Source organism: Ostrea edulis, chromosome 2 (genome assembly GCF_947568905.1).
Source record: "Ostrea edulis chromosome 2, xbOstEdul1.1, whole genome shotgun sequence".
In the NCBI taxonomy this organism is placed as follows: domain Eukaryota; kingdom Metazoa; phylum Mollusca; class Bivalvia; order Ostreida; family Ostreidae; genus Ostrea; species Ostrea edulis.
This window is the reverse complement of record NC_079165.1, coordinates 74346497-74363880: the sequence shown is the minus strand read 5'-3', so window position 1 is coordinate 74363880 and position 17384 is coordinate 74346497.

Sequence of the window (17384 nt, the reverse complement as noted above, 5' to 3'; positions counted from 1 at the left end):
ACCTCTTTAATTCTGTACAGTTACTCTACCTGACTTGAACGCACAGCCAGTTTATTTTTGCGTATACGTATTCCTACACGCCATTTCAAAAACGTTATTTCAAGCTTTTTGATGAGAGAAACTATTTGTTTTTCTATTATATAAACATGATGAAATGATAAGACCTAAAACCTATAATTCTTTATTTGATGCATGTATGAAACGAAAAATTGGACGGAAAACTTTTTCATCAATGCGCTCCGTCCAATTTTTTGTTTGATACATGCATCAAATAAAGAATTACAAGCTTCCGGGAGCTTCGCCCAATGGGTCCCCACCAGGGCTTTGCCCTGGACGCATTGGGGGCCTTAAGGCGGCACTTAAAGCCCCTGCCTACTCGGGCACATCAAAACTACCCTAGCTACGCCCCTGGTCGCAGATGAGTGACTTCAAAGTCAATCTCTATCTCTGAAGGGCAGCGAAATACGCATTGCATGCATGGTCTACAAATATTTTCTATCAAGACGAATTTCCCTTTCGATACAATATTTTGATAAATAGGCTAAACCCTGTAGAACATAGATTAAAGATGGCGACTTTCACAGCTAGACGCTTCGTCGTTGTTCCTAAGTGAATCATTGCTCGGCTCAGTTGACTTGTATATTCCCAAGTTTATATACATTTTGACAAACGAAGGTTAGTATCTTTGTCTCTTGCATTAAATTATAAGGAATTACTTTAATTCTGGGGCAAACTATACGAGTATAACCTGGTTTGGGTCAGTTTACGCTTTTTTATAATCCGCTTATATTCGTATAATTTACCCACAGGCACTTGTTTCTGTAAATAACTTACGACCCCTGTATACATGTACTAATAATAACACAAGGTACCGGTGAAGTGACACAGAATGGCACCCCCTGAGAATGTCGGCCTTTTGAGCTTCCGGGGAATATGCTATCTAAATGTACTTACTACCGTTCTCTTGTACGATCATTCAACTAAAAAACCATGTATGGTATGACTGCATTTATTGCCTATTATCGCCGAAAATTGCAACAAAACATGGGTCTACAGCTTGATTTTCCGTATTATACATCAGCTGCTTACTACATGTACACTGTACATAGTGCCAGTGAACTTACCCCAGAATTAAAGTCATTCCTTAAATGTTCGACAAATATCTCCTCAGAATCTCAGCTACAAATTATTTATCGGGCCAGTCCATAGAAATTGAATGATATTGGGAGAAAAAATGTTCTATCAAAAGATAACCTTTGTATTTTACAAGGAAATAAACCGTAATCTACGTGTAGCGACCGTGGGTGCATGAGCGGATTAACAGATCTAATTTTATATACATGTAATTAGATTGTGAAAACCAACACCAGACACCTAATATACCTGTACTTGGTTATAAGTGTTTAATTATATATCTTTCATTGAAAAAATGCCTTTTTGAAATTTTTTTTAGTCTGCACAACGTTATTTGTACCCCCCCCCCCCTCTGACATCTAGATACAATATCATAAAATGTAAATTAGGGCTATTAGTACATGTAGTTTCTTCATAGCACTCATCAGATTCGAAATTGAAATATTACGGCACAACTTCAACGAATTGTAGCATTTTTTGGTTTGAAATTTCCATTCAATATAGTTTAATTTAATAGATAACCAAAGAAAATGTATATGTTGCCACCTTTTTAAAGATGTCAGACATACAAAAACAGAAGTATACATCAACATCAGAAAATCACACATTTTCGTTAAACCTTTCAAGACTTTAAAAACGTTAAAAATTGGTACTTTCAAATAAAAGTTCTTAAGAGTTATCTCTCTTGCTATTTCAAAAAGATATACTTTGTCCATGGAAGGCATATTAAGTTTTGTTCGTCATTAAAATACTTCCATTTTCTTCACTGCCGGTGTCGAAAGCACGACGGTGAATTAGACTTAATTTTAGAAAAAGTCCTAAAACCTTTCTATTGGTCAATAAAAATCAATGAAACTTTTCAGTTAAGATTCATTTTGTCTTGAAAAACAAAAAAGTTGGTGACCTACTTTCGTTCCCAGTCATTTCCGAGATACAAGGCCCTTAAAATTAAAGGGGATGACGTTTACAAAAACTAGAAATAAGAATCCTGATTTATTACAGACAAATATTACTGTTGATAATGATAAATACAATCTGTCTTCCAAGTTTCAATTGAATATCTTCAGTACTTCCGGTTCTATTAATCGTTGAATTTGTACAGGGAGGTTTTCATCTTGAATTGTCATAGCGTGTGTATTGAGTTATCTCTCTCATATCTCATAATTAGGTTAATCATTAATTAGTCTTTTGCCTGGTTTTTTCTTTGTACCTGAATGGTAATTGATTTTTAACCATTCCTACCAACTAATATGGCGGATTAGCAGAGAAATATGGCGGACATATAGAATTATACTATATTTATTAATTCATTTCAGCTTTAATACATGTAAACACTACAGTTATCCTACACAATGCAAATGTCACAATTCCACACAGAATCCTCCGTTAACTTTAGATAGTCCTTGCAGGATAAGGTGGTGCATTTTCGGTGGTACCATTTTCGACAGGCATCACATGCAACCCAGTGCAAAAACTTCGAGCCAACTTTCTTGCATTTAAAGCATGTGGTGATTGTCTGAAAGGAAATCATAGTATATAAAATTAATTAACAACTCAATGATTTCATATTTTGCGCAAGTCCACTAACTTTGCATTCTTTTTTGAGATTAAAGAAAATGTGCTAAACGATAATAAATCATTACTCTCATCACTATATACAATCTAAGACTGTGGATGTTTGCATGAAGATGCTGGGGGAAGTGCTCATATATGCAATTTCTCTTCTCAGCCAAAAATGGGCTAATATCAGTCAAAATTGCCAGAAAGAATACACATGTATATGGGTTTAGGAATTTGTCCACATAAAGTGACCCCACCCCCACCCCCCTCACAGATGAGATATCTTCTCGGGAATAAATGTGCAGAAAAATGGAATGGTTTTTTTTGTCATTGGGGTGGGGGTGGGGTTCCAGGTCTTTTATTTGATCAGACTTCACAACTAAGGTTGAATTAATGATGGTGGTAACATTATTCCTGTGCTGAATTGAATCAATTTACATTTATATACTTATTAAAGTAAACCTATCCACTATACTTGTATCTATAATTGATTTAGGGTATGTATGTTTATTAATTTGAAGATAGATCTTAATTTCAAAAGACAGCTTAATACAATTGTATGTATGTAACACCACATGCCCTATTCATGGTGATACAGATTGATAGAAATAACTACTCCTGAACAATGACAGGGTCAAGGTTAATTGGGTGAGCAATGTGGCCTTCTTTTACTGTCTCAAACTTAGATCTGAACATAATTATTAATGTCATGGACTCACCAGCTTGCACACCTAAAGTGCAACTGAGAATAGTAAACTCAATATGAAAGAGTTGGCACAACTTGACTTAAATAATTAACATTAAATGGCATAAGAAAGTACACCACGACTGAATCTTAGAAATGGGGAAAATGTGAACGAGTATACGTAGAACAGCATCAGCATGTTCCCCAGCAGGATTCCTACCAAATCAGGGCAGACAAAGCAAATCTAGATTATATTCCTTCAATTATGTTCCTGTACAGTCAGACATTGAAGTCTCACTGTTGTCAAGGAATTGTCTTTGTTCCAACAAAACAGCCTACCTTTTCCTGTAACTTCTGAATAGGAAAAGGCAACTGCGGGACAGTTCTATGTGTTGCCTGGGCAGGTAAAGCTGCCTCGTCAGTTGTAGTTGGAGGAGGTACAGCTGCCTCGTCAGTTGTAGTTGGAGGAGGTACAGCTGCCTCGTCAGTTGTAGTTGGAGGAGGTACAGCTGCCTCGTCAGTTGTAGTTGGAGGAGGTACAACTGCCCGGTCAGTTGTAGTTGGAGGTGGTACTGCTGCTGAAACATTTCAATGATCAATGATTTGAACTGGTACCAATGCCTAGTGACATCTCAGGCAGATCTTTTTGAGTGACTGACAGATGACTGAATTGAAGATAGTATGTTTGCCATTTTATTGACAATTTTCATTGATTTTAAATCAAAGGGATTGGAAATAAATTTTGACAGGTCTTCAATGGCTCAATAGCATTAGGCAAATATCTGACTTAGAATAACTGACCTTTTAACATAGCCGATGCCACTGACTTCCATTGCTCTTCGGTCATGAAAGTCTTTGGAATGGTGACACAGTTTTTCGGTTTTCCATTTAGTCGCACCAAATGATTCAGTTTGCCTCCCAGAGCCTGAATTTCCTTACGAAGGCTGGGGTCTTTAATACTGTCACTCTTGACAGCCAGTGTCGAATTAACGATGGTGGTAACACCATTCCCTTGCTGTGGTATAAAATGAACGTATATTACAACTTGACCCCCTCCAGTTCTTCATTATATACACACCACATTCTAATGTCATTTGGTACACTAGATGGTAGTGATCGAATTGCAGGGTTATAGTGCTTGTACAAGTCTTTTGAAAGCATTACTGTTGTAGATATATACCTGTGATGTGCAGATGTTCAAAAGAGTCTTCATCAAAGTAGATGTTGGTGTATCTGCAACATCCCTGATGCTGGGGTTTATAATTTCCTTATAATATGGAATAAGGACATCTTTAATGTAGTTGAGGACTGTCTCCATTAAATCGTAACGCCCTGCAGCATTTAGAAACTACAATAAAAATAATCTAGTATAATAATAATCTAATATAGAACTAGAACTGTCCTTTTGGGACTATTACCCCCGCGGGCACGCTATATAATGGATAAAACAGACATCCTTATATAAATACAGAAGTTGTGTAATCTCATATTTCATAATAATCCATGCAATAGATTCTTAGAACATGCCTTGACAAATCATGCCCATAGTTTCACTGTATTTTGTAACAGCTGTATTTGAACAACACACTCCAAATTTATGAGTTTAGTATACATGTATATTATGTAAGCAATAATTGAGGTATGTTATTGTTTCCTAACTGTTGACCATGTATGAATTGCAATCAAAGTTTATTATATATCACATTCAAGGATACTTAAGTACAATTAATAATTGTGACTGTGCAAAATTGAAATGCTGTTTTTTCCAAACATAAATAATACAATGTGTATTGTTTACATAACACAAAATTAAGGCTCAAATATTAAATTGCTGTTATCCTTTCATTAAAACAAATCCCATTTTTGGTTATCAACTTTAAATGATTTATATATAAGCTTATCTGAGCTGGCTCATGTGAGCTTTTCTGATCAAAATTTGCTATCTGCCATTGTCGTCGTTGTCCTACATTTTTATACCCCCCCCCCGAACATCGGGGGTATATAGGAATCACTCTGTCTGTCTGTCCATCCGTCGGTCTGTCTGTCTGTGCTGATTTGTGTCCGGGCCATAACTTCATATGTCATATTTATTAACATACCATATTAACATATTAGCATACCATATTTGGCACACAGGTGGATCACCATGAGACGATGTTGCGAGAACCCTCATGACCTCTATATGACCTTAACCCTTGACCTGAAGGTCAAACTTGAAGGTTTTTTTTACAATGGATTCGTCTCCGGGCCATAACTTCTTTGTTCTTTGACATAGGCATACCATATTTGACACATGAGTGTATCACCATGAGACGATGTATCATGTACTTTCATGACCTCCATATGACCTTGACCTCAAGGTCAAAATTAAAGATTTTTAAAATGGATTCTGTTATGCCGTGATCCTTTGGGGCTAGTTAAATTGGGCCACAGTGTGGGAATAAAGATGTTGAAAACTAGAACTGCTAGGGCTTTGGTACTGTGTAGCCCATGAGCCTCTTGTAAATGTTAAAACATCAAAAATAATTTGTTTGGTTAAAAATGTGAACCAGTCCTTTTAAAGTAACTTTGTACAAATAATACTAAACATCAGACCATACATGTAGCTGTAACTTCTGAAGATAATCACCTGTCGCGCCAGGATTGTTGGCAGGGCTATTCCCTCCAAAATACGGATATCCATCTCCACTGTCTGGATTTTCTCCACCTCCTTGTGGATATCATCATGGCTCAGCCCTGACATGATGTTGAATATTAATGGAAGTGCTGAGGATGCTGCCTTAGCAGCCTCTTCCAATATTCTGGCATCACCAGTCTTTTTGTCCTTGAGTGGATAAATTTTCAGGACAAAGAGTCGACTGAAGTATCTGTATAATAATGCATTTGATTAAATCTAAATGAAAATAACCTTGGCATATAATAAAAATATATCTTTCTGAGGAATTTTATGAACTAGACAAAATAAAATCTTTGGTAAACTATTGATAGTGATAAGGTTTACATGACAGATAATCAATTACTTAATTTTTTTTTTATAATTGTTGTCAAGGACAATAGGTCCTATGCTGGTATTTCCACTAGTGTAGACCTAAGTCTAATTATACAATGATTTCCCTAATATGCACGATATACTCAGGTACTATTACTCAAATATATATTATAGAGCAATTGCCTCTGGCTTCAATTTTAATGTTTTGTGGCCTCATTTACAAATCACATATGAGTCATTATCAAAATCGGCAGACATTTAACCTTCTGAAAAATGACAATTTTAAAGTTTCTGAAATCTTATTTTTTAAATTGGATGAAATAAAACACATAATAATGAACCTAAGAAGATACAACTCCGATCAAGAAACAGCATAATTTTGGAATATGATGATATATAAAAGACACCACTCATCATAATATGTCCTTCCTGTTACAAATTTTAAAATGCCAATAAAAAAATAAAAATCATTATGGAAACTTTTGCAAACTGCATTGACATGATGGTGGAAAGGTCTTCCATAAAAATAAATTAAAAAACACTTCTCACAACAACCAATGACAACAATTTATACCTATGAACATTGCAAAATGTGACAATTTCTAAGCAGCAAGATAATCTGTACATTATTAAAATGATTAACTTATTAAATTTTTGCAAAACAGTTTTAAAAAACTCTTTTATAGTAGATATTAACAACTTGGAAATATTTCAAAAGATTTTGGTGCACAAAATGATATTAAATGAAAGAAATTCTAGTGATTATGTTACCTGTAACAGGAGAGACCTGCTTATAACAAGAAAGACAGTCATCGTAACAGGACAGACAAATTAGTGACTTTTCATAAATCTATAATCTATCAATAAATTTTATTATCTATATCTATTACAGATGTATCATGGAAAAAATGAATAATTAAATACAGAAATGTTTGAATTAAAATTATGAGATTATTAGAAGGCGGATTTTGATAATGACTCATATATGAAATCTTGTATTATATGTATTATAGTGATATTTTATATATATATTGAGTGGGGAAAAAATTGAGAGAAAAAAACATGTCGCAAGCCTTCTTTTCATAACAAAGAATTGTGAGTGCTTTCTTTCACTTGCAACTCAACAATTGGCAGTCAAATGAGAAATGAGAAAATTATAAAAATAAAAGTTTTCATTTTAAATTGTATTCATGCTCCTATAAAGTTGCTAAATGCTTACTTGTAAGCTGCGCTGAGGTCGAAATTTGCCGTCACAAGACAACCGGTTAAAGGTTTCTTGGTGTCTTCATTCGCCCTTCCACTCACCTAAAATATATGAATAAAATTGGTAGAATTTCATACATTATTACAATTACTACGCTTGAAGTTATGGGTTTTCATTATTAGTTTTCAGTGGTATTGACACAATATGCTATGCAACCTAGGCAATTCAGGCTGTATCCATTCAATGTAAAATGTAGTTGACCAGAGACAGGGTATTGTTATTAAAGTTTGGGAACAGTTTTATCACTCAGTTTCTTCTTATCATCATTACTAAGGTATTCCTCTTCCCTTTCCAATTTGTTGGCGCGAGATGTTAGAAACAGTAAAACATTGGCCTACGGGATAGGTTGGGGCCACAATAGAAGTCTTCAGATAAGGGCAAGGTGACTCAGGTGAGCAATGTGGCCCATGGGCCTCCTGTTAATGGTATCGTTTGACGTTGTTCCAAAGATACAAACAATATAAATGTGTACATACTGTCCCGTTTCCAAGATTTATGGCTAGCTGGGCTACCTCTTCGCTTGATGTTGGGTCGTCCCACACAAATGGCTGACTACTTGTAGTCAACCATGACGTGACAAAAGCTAGGGTACACCTGAGAGGGGAGTAAAAGTTGCATAATATGTCATAATAAAAATTTATAATATGCATATCACAAAACAAAGTTAGAATTTACAAAAAAGCTTCCTGACATAATGCAGATACTATATAGGGGATACAAGTTGTACATGTGATGCTTTAACTCTTCTCTGAAGAACCAGAAGAGTGGAGATGAAAAATGAGACAGAAACGCATCCAGATATAGAGCAGATTCTAGATTCTTAAAATAATGGCCCCGGTGGTATAGTGTAACCACAGTAGGGGTGAAAGTCGTAAATTCATGTATTCATAGGAAAATCTTCTCCAGAACCACTGGGCAAAATTCACCCGTGCAAAATTAACTTAAAAGAATAAGAGCTCACACCAGTTTTAAGGCTAATGCCACGCCCAGAATCATTCCATATTCACAATTAAGTTACCAATGTATTATGAAATCATACTGAGAATAGCATTGGTATATAGGCATATATCATATAGATTTGCAATCCGTACAATTGTTATACAGTGCTAGGTATATTGCACCCCCCCCCCTCATAACACCACCCCCGCTTATTGCCTGAAATTCCTAAAGACCAATTTTCTCCCTTGTTAACACTCCCGTTATAATGCCACCCCAGCATAATGCCATATGCCACTGACTTTCACCAACAAATGGTCAAATTTTATAGGGGTTACCCTTGATAATAATGACAATTACCTAACACACATAGGTAATCAATCACAACTGTATTTTGATACTGGTGCTGTGAAGTGTCCAGTTTGGACAAGGTATTTAGGTGGTATTGGATTTCTTTTTATTGCTCTGTGAAATGTCAGTAATGGTGAATTCTTTATAATGCCACCCCCCGCTTTATTGCCCAAATTCATCTTAAACAAAGGTTTAAAGAGGGAGCACTGTACATGTATTGTATCTTAAGACTAAAAGAATAAAATGACTGTAGACCATAATAATATATATAGATGCAAAATGATCCAATTACCTTGAGGCTATGTGCAGCTCACTGCAGCCATTCATCCATGCGGCACATTGAGCAATCAATGTTTTCCCTGCCGTTGGTGGCCCATACAACATTGGCAAATTGAAATGCCGAATGGTGTCCATCCATTTCTGGTAAAGATTTAAGCTGTATATACTACTCCATGCTAGGATGGCTGGACCGATATTCTCCTTTAAGATAACTTCTGCTTTTCCTAAAAAGGCGGTCAGTGTCGTGAGACCTATTGGTGTCCTTATCTCATGCACTAGATCCATCTTGGGTCCTCTCAGGTTCACAATTTCGCCCTTCGGCCACATGAATGGGCAATCCATGGGATGGATCTAAAAGTAATTCATTTCAAACTCAATGATTTTTGCATCAATTGTGTTGGAGTTTTTCCCCATAGCTATTGTAACATATCTTGTTAACCATAAATTATTTCAAATGTCTAAGTTATATATAAATAATTAATTATATGTTTGAAAATATTGAATCCAAGGGCAATAACTCTGTTTTCATAGAATCCTTCATAAAAAGTCCATTATGCAATATACTCCCTATGTTTTTCACAAATATTTTGTATATTTTTTTAAAGAAACAGTTTCATGAAATTGTTATGAATACTATTATATCGTTTTAACCAGTTTTTGTGAAATATTGATAATGCTATTTAAGGAAAATTGCAATTTTTGACGTTGACAACAGTATTTGTGTTCTAATTGATACATTTTTTTTTATTGATACCGCAACATACTAATTTTAGCCTTTCTTTGCTCAGTAATTACCATGGCACCAGTTGAAATGTCCATAATCTGATTTGGACTAAGGAATATGATGGATGTTCCTTCTTGTTTCCCCGCATTTAGCACCATTCTTCTCCTATATGTCACTGCCTCTGCTCGTCTTCTGGCCTCTGATGCCATTTGTGCCACCAACTGCAGTAACTCCACTTGCTTAAAATGGCACAGCAGGGTTCCAACTTTAAAAGTGCGGTTAAGGGAGGTTTGGAAATCTTTTGGATTATGCAAGTCTCCAGCTTTGAAGAAAGCCTCTCTGAGTGGAATAAAATGTTTGGATTATTCTCATGTCATGTGGTGTTCAGCGAAGTTTGCTAGTATGTTTTAAAAACATACAAATGTTTTTAAGAGGGAGCTGGTCATTGCAATGCAATGCTAATAGAAGGATTATGTCATTAATTTCAGACAATTAATTCACCTATTTCTCAGTCAATGGCAAGTTATAAAGAAATTGAAAAATAAAAGAACATATAGAATGACATATTTGTGATTGAATATGTAATGTCATTAAATCAAAGTGGATCAGAAGCAATGAACCAGTACACAGACAATTTAAATTCATAAATGATTGTCTTTCAGTCAGTAATTCATGTTCATAATCTTCTATGTGTATTGACCATGAGCTTGAACTGATGAAGTTTAAAGAAAATATATGGCTTGCATATATATGAACATGAATAACTTTTGATTAATATCCTTCATAGCCTTTCATTTCTTAGTTTGGATGGGAAGGAAAAACGCTCTTCATTACCATATAACAAAATACATTATCTTGAATGAATATGAAGCTAGCTCCTTACCCCTTCTGGCCACTGTCCGTTGTCACCTCTACCACATAAATGGAGTCTTGTGGATGAGCCACTTCATATAAAATATCGAATATGAAATTTGATCTCATGTTCCATCTTTTCCCATTTCGCACATGCCACTGTCCATCCAAAATTTTTATGTTGTCCATGCTGAAACCTGAAGGGTTATTCAAGGAACTATTATTTATGCTATTGGTATTCACCTTGCGCAAAAATAAGAAATTTTTTGCATTGAAAAACAGGTGTTCTACACTGCATATATTTTACCAACTAAATTATACCCCAGTTGGGGGATGCACCTAATTAGTGGTATGGAACATATTTGCAAGCAAAGCAAATGAGCGGCCAGGATTATACCCAGCTCATCTCCATATGCTTCCGAACACACTATGTTGCTTAACTTTACCTGAATTAGTTATTGTACTTATTACATAATTATTGCCTAGTCTTTCTTGAACTAATGTAAATATATAATTGCGATGTTCCATTGAAAGCGTTAAAAGTCTGTAGCAGCAGCTTGTACTGGATTCGCTGTTCTACAGGGATCCAATGTAAATTTACTAACACGGGTGTTATGTGGTCATATTTCTTTGTACGTGTAATGATCCTGGCGGCAGTGTTTTGAATCCTTGGGATATAAGTTCAAATACATACAACCGTAATTAATGAAATTACAATTACTTTGTCAAATTCTTCAATTAAATTACAATTACTGCAATTTACAAATGATAAGCTTTTCAAAGGTTAAGTAAAAAAATTCCTGGATCCACCTATGGTATATACTCTGATATATACCTTTAGAAATGGTAGGGATCACCCTAGTTTTGACAATTCTTAGTACAGAATGTATTTTGATTTTCAAATAAATAAGTACAGTAAAAATTCAGTGCAATTGTTAAAGTCATGTTTTGAATATGAAAGTAGAAAATGATATTTCGACCAGAGTACCAAGCCCTTCCAAGTTTTAAATCCAACTTTTTTTGAAAATAAGGGCGTGATGGCTCGATCAGTATATTGAACCTGAAATTTGCACTATTGTTTATGTAAACACAACACTCTTAAGTCACTGTTAATATTTGTTTACAGCTTAGCATTTTAGCAGTATCTATATATTGGCTGTATAACCACATTTTTAGCTCTTCTTCTCAAGAACCACTAAGCCATAAAAGCTGAGATTTACATGAAAGCTTCCTGACATAATGCAGATTCAAGTTGGTTAAAAATCATGGGCCCCGGGGGTTGGATGGGGCCACAATAGGGGATCAAAGTTTTACATACAAATATATAGGAAAAATCTTCTCAAGAACCGTTTGGCCAAAGAAGTTGACATTTACATGAAAGCTTTCTGATGTGACGTAGTGTAGATTCAAGTTTGCAAAAATCGTGGCCTCCAGGGGTAGTTGGGGTCATAATAGGGACTAAGGTTTTACATGCAACTATATATGTAAAAGCACACTTTTTGGGTTACATTATTTATTTTAGGGAGTATAGTTTTTTTTTTTACTTTTAGAGATTTTTATTCAAAATAACATGACTGGGTGAATGGGGAATATTCGCGTGGCCATAGCTGGGTAACGGAATCCATGGTTAATGTTGTAATCATGACTAATTACCGACAGCTATCCTCAACTATCGTTTTACATTTGTGTAACATGAAAAAATTATATTGTCTTTTTGTAGACTACCAAAAAGCGGTTGCCTCTATAGATAGAAACTTTGGTACAAATTGTTACATTTAGGAATACAAGGAAAATTCATGTAAAGATTATACAGTCTCTTTATAAGAATGTAAAGTCTTGTGTAAAGTAACTTTTTAAGTGAATACTTTTGTAATGAAGTGGGCCTTATGCAAGGTGAAGTTCTATCACCAATACTTTTCTCATTGACTGGTTCACGATTTTTGAGAAAAATAATTTTCATTTTTGATGTTAAAACATTAAAAATATGACTCATTTAATGTTGAGAGCCAAAATTTTGACTTTCTGAATGCAAGAATAAAAGCAATATTTTAGCCTTAAATCTGTGTTATGTAAACAAAGACTGGAGTCTTTTAATGTATACAAACAAACCAGTGAAACAATAATTTTGTAATATAAAGCATCTGCAGAGTCACATCAAATTTTAACTTTTAGATGACACATTTTACCCAAAGAATGGTTGAAATGTGAAAGATATGATAAACTTTGATCAATATCCATTTCTTTTGAAAATTTCGTAAACAATGATATACCACAATCTTTGTTTACAAAACAAATAATAAACTCTCTAAAATGAGCTTCTGTGATAATGTATAACCTTAATTTTTATGCGAAAACTTTTAAACTTATTAGACAGTAGTTTTTGATCATTAAAAGTGAAAAACAAAATTTTAGGGAAAATCGTGAATCAATCCCTTTAACGATATTGAAAATAGCTTTATACGAGAAGATTGCCCGAGTATTGATGTACGCTGATATGGTTTTGTTGTCTGAGAGCGCTGCTGGCTTACAAAGGATGTTAAATACTTTATCTAATTGCGAATATGTGTCAGTTGTTTGCCCTATTTCAAACATAGGTGGCGCAAGACTCGTTTACGTCCTTGTTGACTTCCAGTGTATATAAGATTTATAAGAGAGTGTAAGGTTTTTGTTGTGTAAACAAGGAGCGGGGGTAGAATTCCCAAGATATGAAGCTTTTAAAAAAAATCAATTGGTTCATTGTCATCAAATGTGACAGCGACAACGATCGTTTTAAGTTCCACTCAGCGCCGTGCGCTATAAACTTCAGTCTTCAGTTCAGTCCAACTTCACAGATATGATATCAGATGACGACTTCGTTGCAGATAGTATTTACGGGGGATTAAACATTTGCTCTGTAGATCGTAATATCTTTCATGAATGTTTTATGCTGAAATTTTATTTTTCCTTCGTGATACAGTCATCAATGATCTTATAATTCCATGAACCCCCACCCCCCCCTCATTTTAGACTAGATCTATAATAGAACAGGGGAAATTTGAGTCCTCAATATATAAACCAAGTATGGTACAAAAATATATTTCATATGTCATTTAAAAATTAATTTTAGAGTTAACCAAGGTCGTCAAAATATGAATGAACGCGATTGCTAATAGCACCCCACTCCCCACCCCCCTCCGTCGTCACTCGGTACGACGACACGACTGTAATGGAGGGGTGGCTATAATCAGACTGTAACTATAAGGCAGTGAATATTCTTAGGTCTTGTTTTCGTTTTTGATGACTGCATTGTAAATTAATTTCAACACTTTACTTTCATTGTTAATTTTGTTATAATTCAAAAAGTGTTGTAAAATATTGTTTGAATTTCAGGGAAAACGAGTCTGGATTCTTCAATAGTCAATACGTATGAAATTAATCAAAATATGAGATGAAATTGTCAAACTTTCATCTCTTATCAAAGTTTGCATTATCATAGTTATGTTGTTATGTCATGTTTATCAACTGACCCACGGAAGTACAGTCCAATACGTCAAAGAAACGAATACCAGTCCTAGCCTATTTTAACTGTTGACGCAAACCAGAAGAAAAATGCATCTCAAGATTCTGAATTTTTTAGAAATAAAATTTGAATCATATCTACTTTTATCAAAATTAAATGCAAATTCATAAAGCTATAAATTTATCCAAGTGAAGTAAATTACAAATTTCACTATCATATAGACAATGGTGTGTATATAATAAAAGCGTTTTTCAATATTCACTTGTAACTTCGATTTCAATCTGAAGTATGAACAATGACCTTCAAATTGAAAAGTGTACTACATTTGTTAAGTGATGTAAAGGTCGCAACATATACATTTTCTTTGGTTATTAATTAAATTAAACTATATAGAGTGGAAATTAATAAAGTTTTTCCACTTTTAACCATTAATATTGATAAGTCACATGAGGATGGAGCTACCTTAACTTGAGGTTAGAAATGCCTTGGACGTTAACGGATCGTGCGCCACCTGTAATCAAGGGCGAGTAATTTGAAGTTTTATTTGCCATTCCACGAAAGAATGGGATTTGAGTGTTAATGTGCATAAAACAAAAATAATGATACTTAGAAATGGTAGTAAAGTTGACGACCACAAAAAAATGGTATTATGATGATGTTCTTTTAGATATTGTAAATGAATTTAATTATTTAGGAATGCTTATGTGTTACAACGGGACATTTTTGAAAACGCATTAGGTATGCTGCTGAGCAAGGTAGAAAAACATTGTTTGCAATCAATAATAGTCTTAAAAATCATTGTCTTAATGTAGAAACTAAATGTTCCGTTTTTGACATATATGTTAGTAGCGTATTATCCTATGGATCTGAAATAATGGGGATTCCATAAAGCCCCAGGTGTTGAGAAAGTACACATTGATGTTTGCAAGAATGTCCTGGGTGTAAATAGAAATTAAGACATGTGACAATATGGTTTACTGCGAATTAGGAAGATTACCTTTATGTATTAAGAGAAAATTAAAGATTTATAATGATAACTGGTTAGCTAATATAAAAAGAAAAGAATGGTCTAATTCTTGTGGGACCACATTAGGAACCAAAATATTTATAAAATTATCGAACACAAAATGTTAGATATATACAGACAAAAGATAATGTATAGTTTTGAAAGTTCATCAAAGTGTATGCTATACCGGCACCTAGTTGACAATGTTTGTGTACAATATTATCTAACAAAACCAATAGACTCGTATAGTAAGCAGCTTATTACTCGTTATAGAACATTGTCACATTCATTATGCATAGAAACCGGTAGACATAATAATATTCCCAGAAATATGAGGATTGGTAAATACTGTAATTTAATCATATTGAAGACTAATTCCACTTCATTCTAAGATTCCCTCTTTAAATGAATTAAGAAAAAAAATATATTAAACAATAGGATTACTTAGAACCCAGTTTTTACAAAGGGACTGTGGAAATCGGTCAGTGTCTTCGACCTTGTTTGGATTCCGACATTTATAAAACGTACAGGCTGAGTTATACTACTAGATTTACCGCTTTTTAGCAGATGAAAACTCTGGTTTGGTACTTTTGTAGAAGAATTCTCAGAAAAAGTTTATTTTTTGTGTGTACCTAGGTTACAAAGAGTAACCTCTGCAAATTGTGAAATCTCGAAATCTCCGGGACTTACGGCTTTCGGCCATAATACATTTACTGCTTACCAGTTATCAAAAAGTTAAAAATTTCTATTTTTTTTACACATGTAATAACTGACAGTTTTGGCCATGAAATCCAAACCTAGTGCACATAAGAAATTCAGAATGGAGGAGAAACAGTGCAACTGGACATACATACATGTAATAATAATTTAAAATCTAATAGCAGAAAAACATTGTTTGATCTGATACACACATACCATGAATAATGTTTTATTCCCTAGACCCAGAATTTAAACTAATCACCACTACTATCTCACTTGGTTCGTACTGTTTTGATAAATATAAATTAATTGAAATTATTTCACAACAATTAATCTCCCGATTAATTTGCAGAAATGATTACAACTGGAATTACAAGTTATCTTGAACAGTAACAGGCAGTAAAGTAAGATGAAAACTATTAGGTCATTTGGTATAGTTGCACAACAATTCATATCAAAGGTTACAAAAATTATAAGCTATTGAAATTGGTGACTTACTGTATTCGGTGTCTTCATAAAAGTGATGAGAAATGCTAAAGTTGTTTGGTTTTTATGCTTTACCAGTGTGTATGGCAGGGCTGGCACTTAGGGTTTGGGACCCCCTTGACACTCTGATTTTGTAGACTGAATAACCAATATACTTTATTGTAGTAAAAACAACAGGTCTGGCTATGGGTATCTGGAGGTACCATGATATGGTGTTTTAGCTGGGGTAGCACCCCTCCACTTGATTGTAGTAAAAACAACAGGTCTGGCTATGGGTCTCTGGAGGTATCATGAGACAGTGTTTCAGCTGAGGTAGAACCCCTCCACTTGATTGTAGTAAAAACAAATGGGTATGGTTATGGGTCTCTGGAGGCATCATGAGACAGTGTTTCAGCTGGGGTAGAACCCCTCCACTTGATCACAGTGAAAACAACTATAAAACATGGCTTCCTTCCTGTGGGTGCATGGACTAAAAGGTATACAAAGGTGTCAAGTGGGGTTGGGAGGGGTGTGAAATACTAACTCTCTTTTTTGTGTAGACAATTCTTGTTAGAAATTGTGATTTATTATTCCAAGGAGAGAAAAAAATATGGTTTATAAACTTTTGTGATTAATATTTTCAAGTTAGAAAACCTATCCAGAGGCTTTGAATGAAGTAAAATTACATTATTGTCTTCCCGTTCAGAAATTGATTTCTATATAATGTATTATATTCAATTGAACCAAAATCTTTATTTTGATAAATACATTATAAGTAATTCTTATACAGGTAATTAAGTGTAGGTATCACAGATATATACAGCTAAGTGTAGGTATTGAGTGATAACATTTAAACTTGATTTTATCAGTGACTATAGTTAAAGTTACAAACTATTGTAATGGCACATTTCTAAAATGAATGTAGGACAGAAAGTCACAGG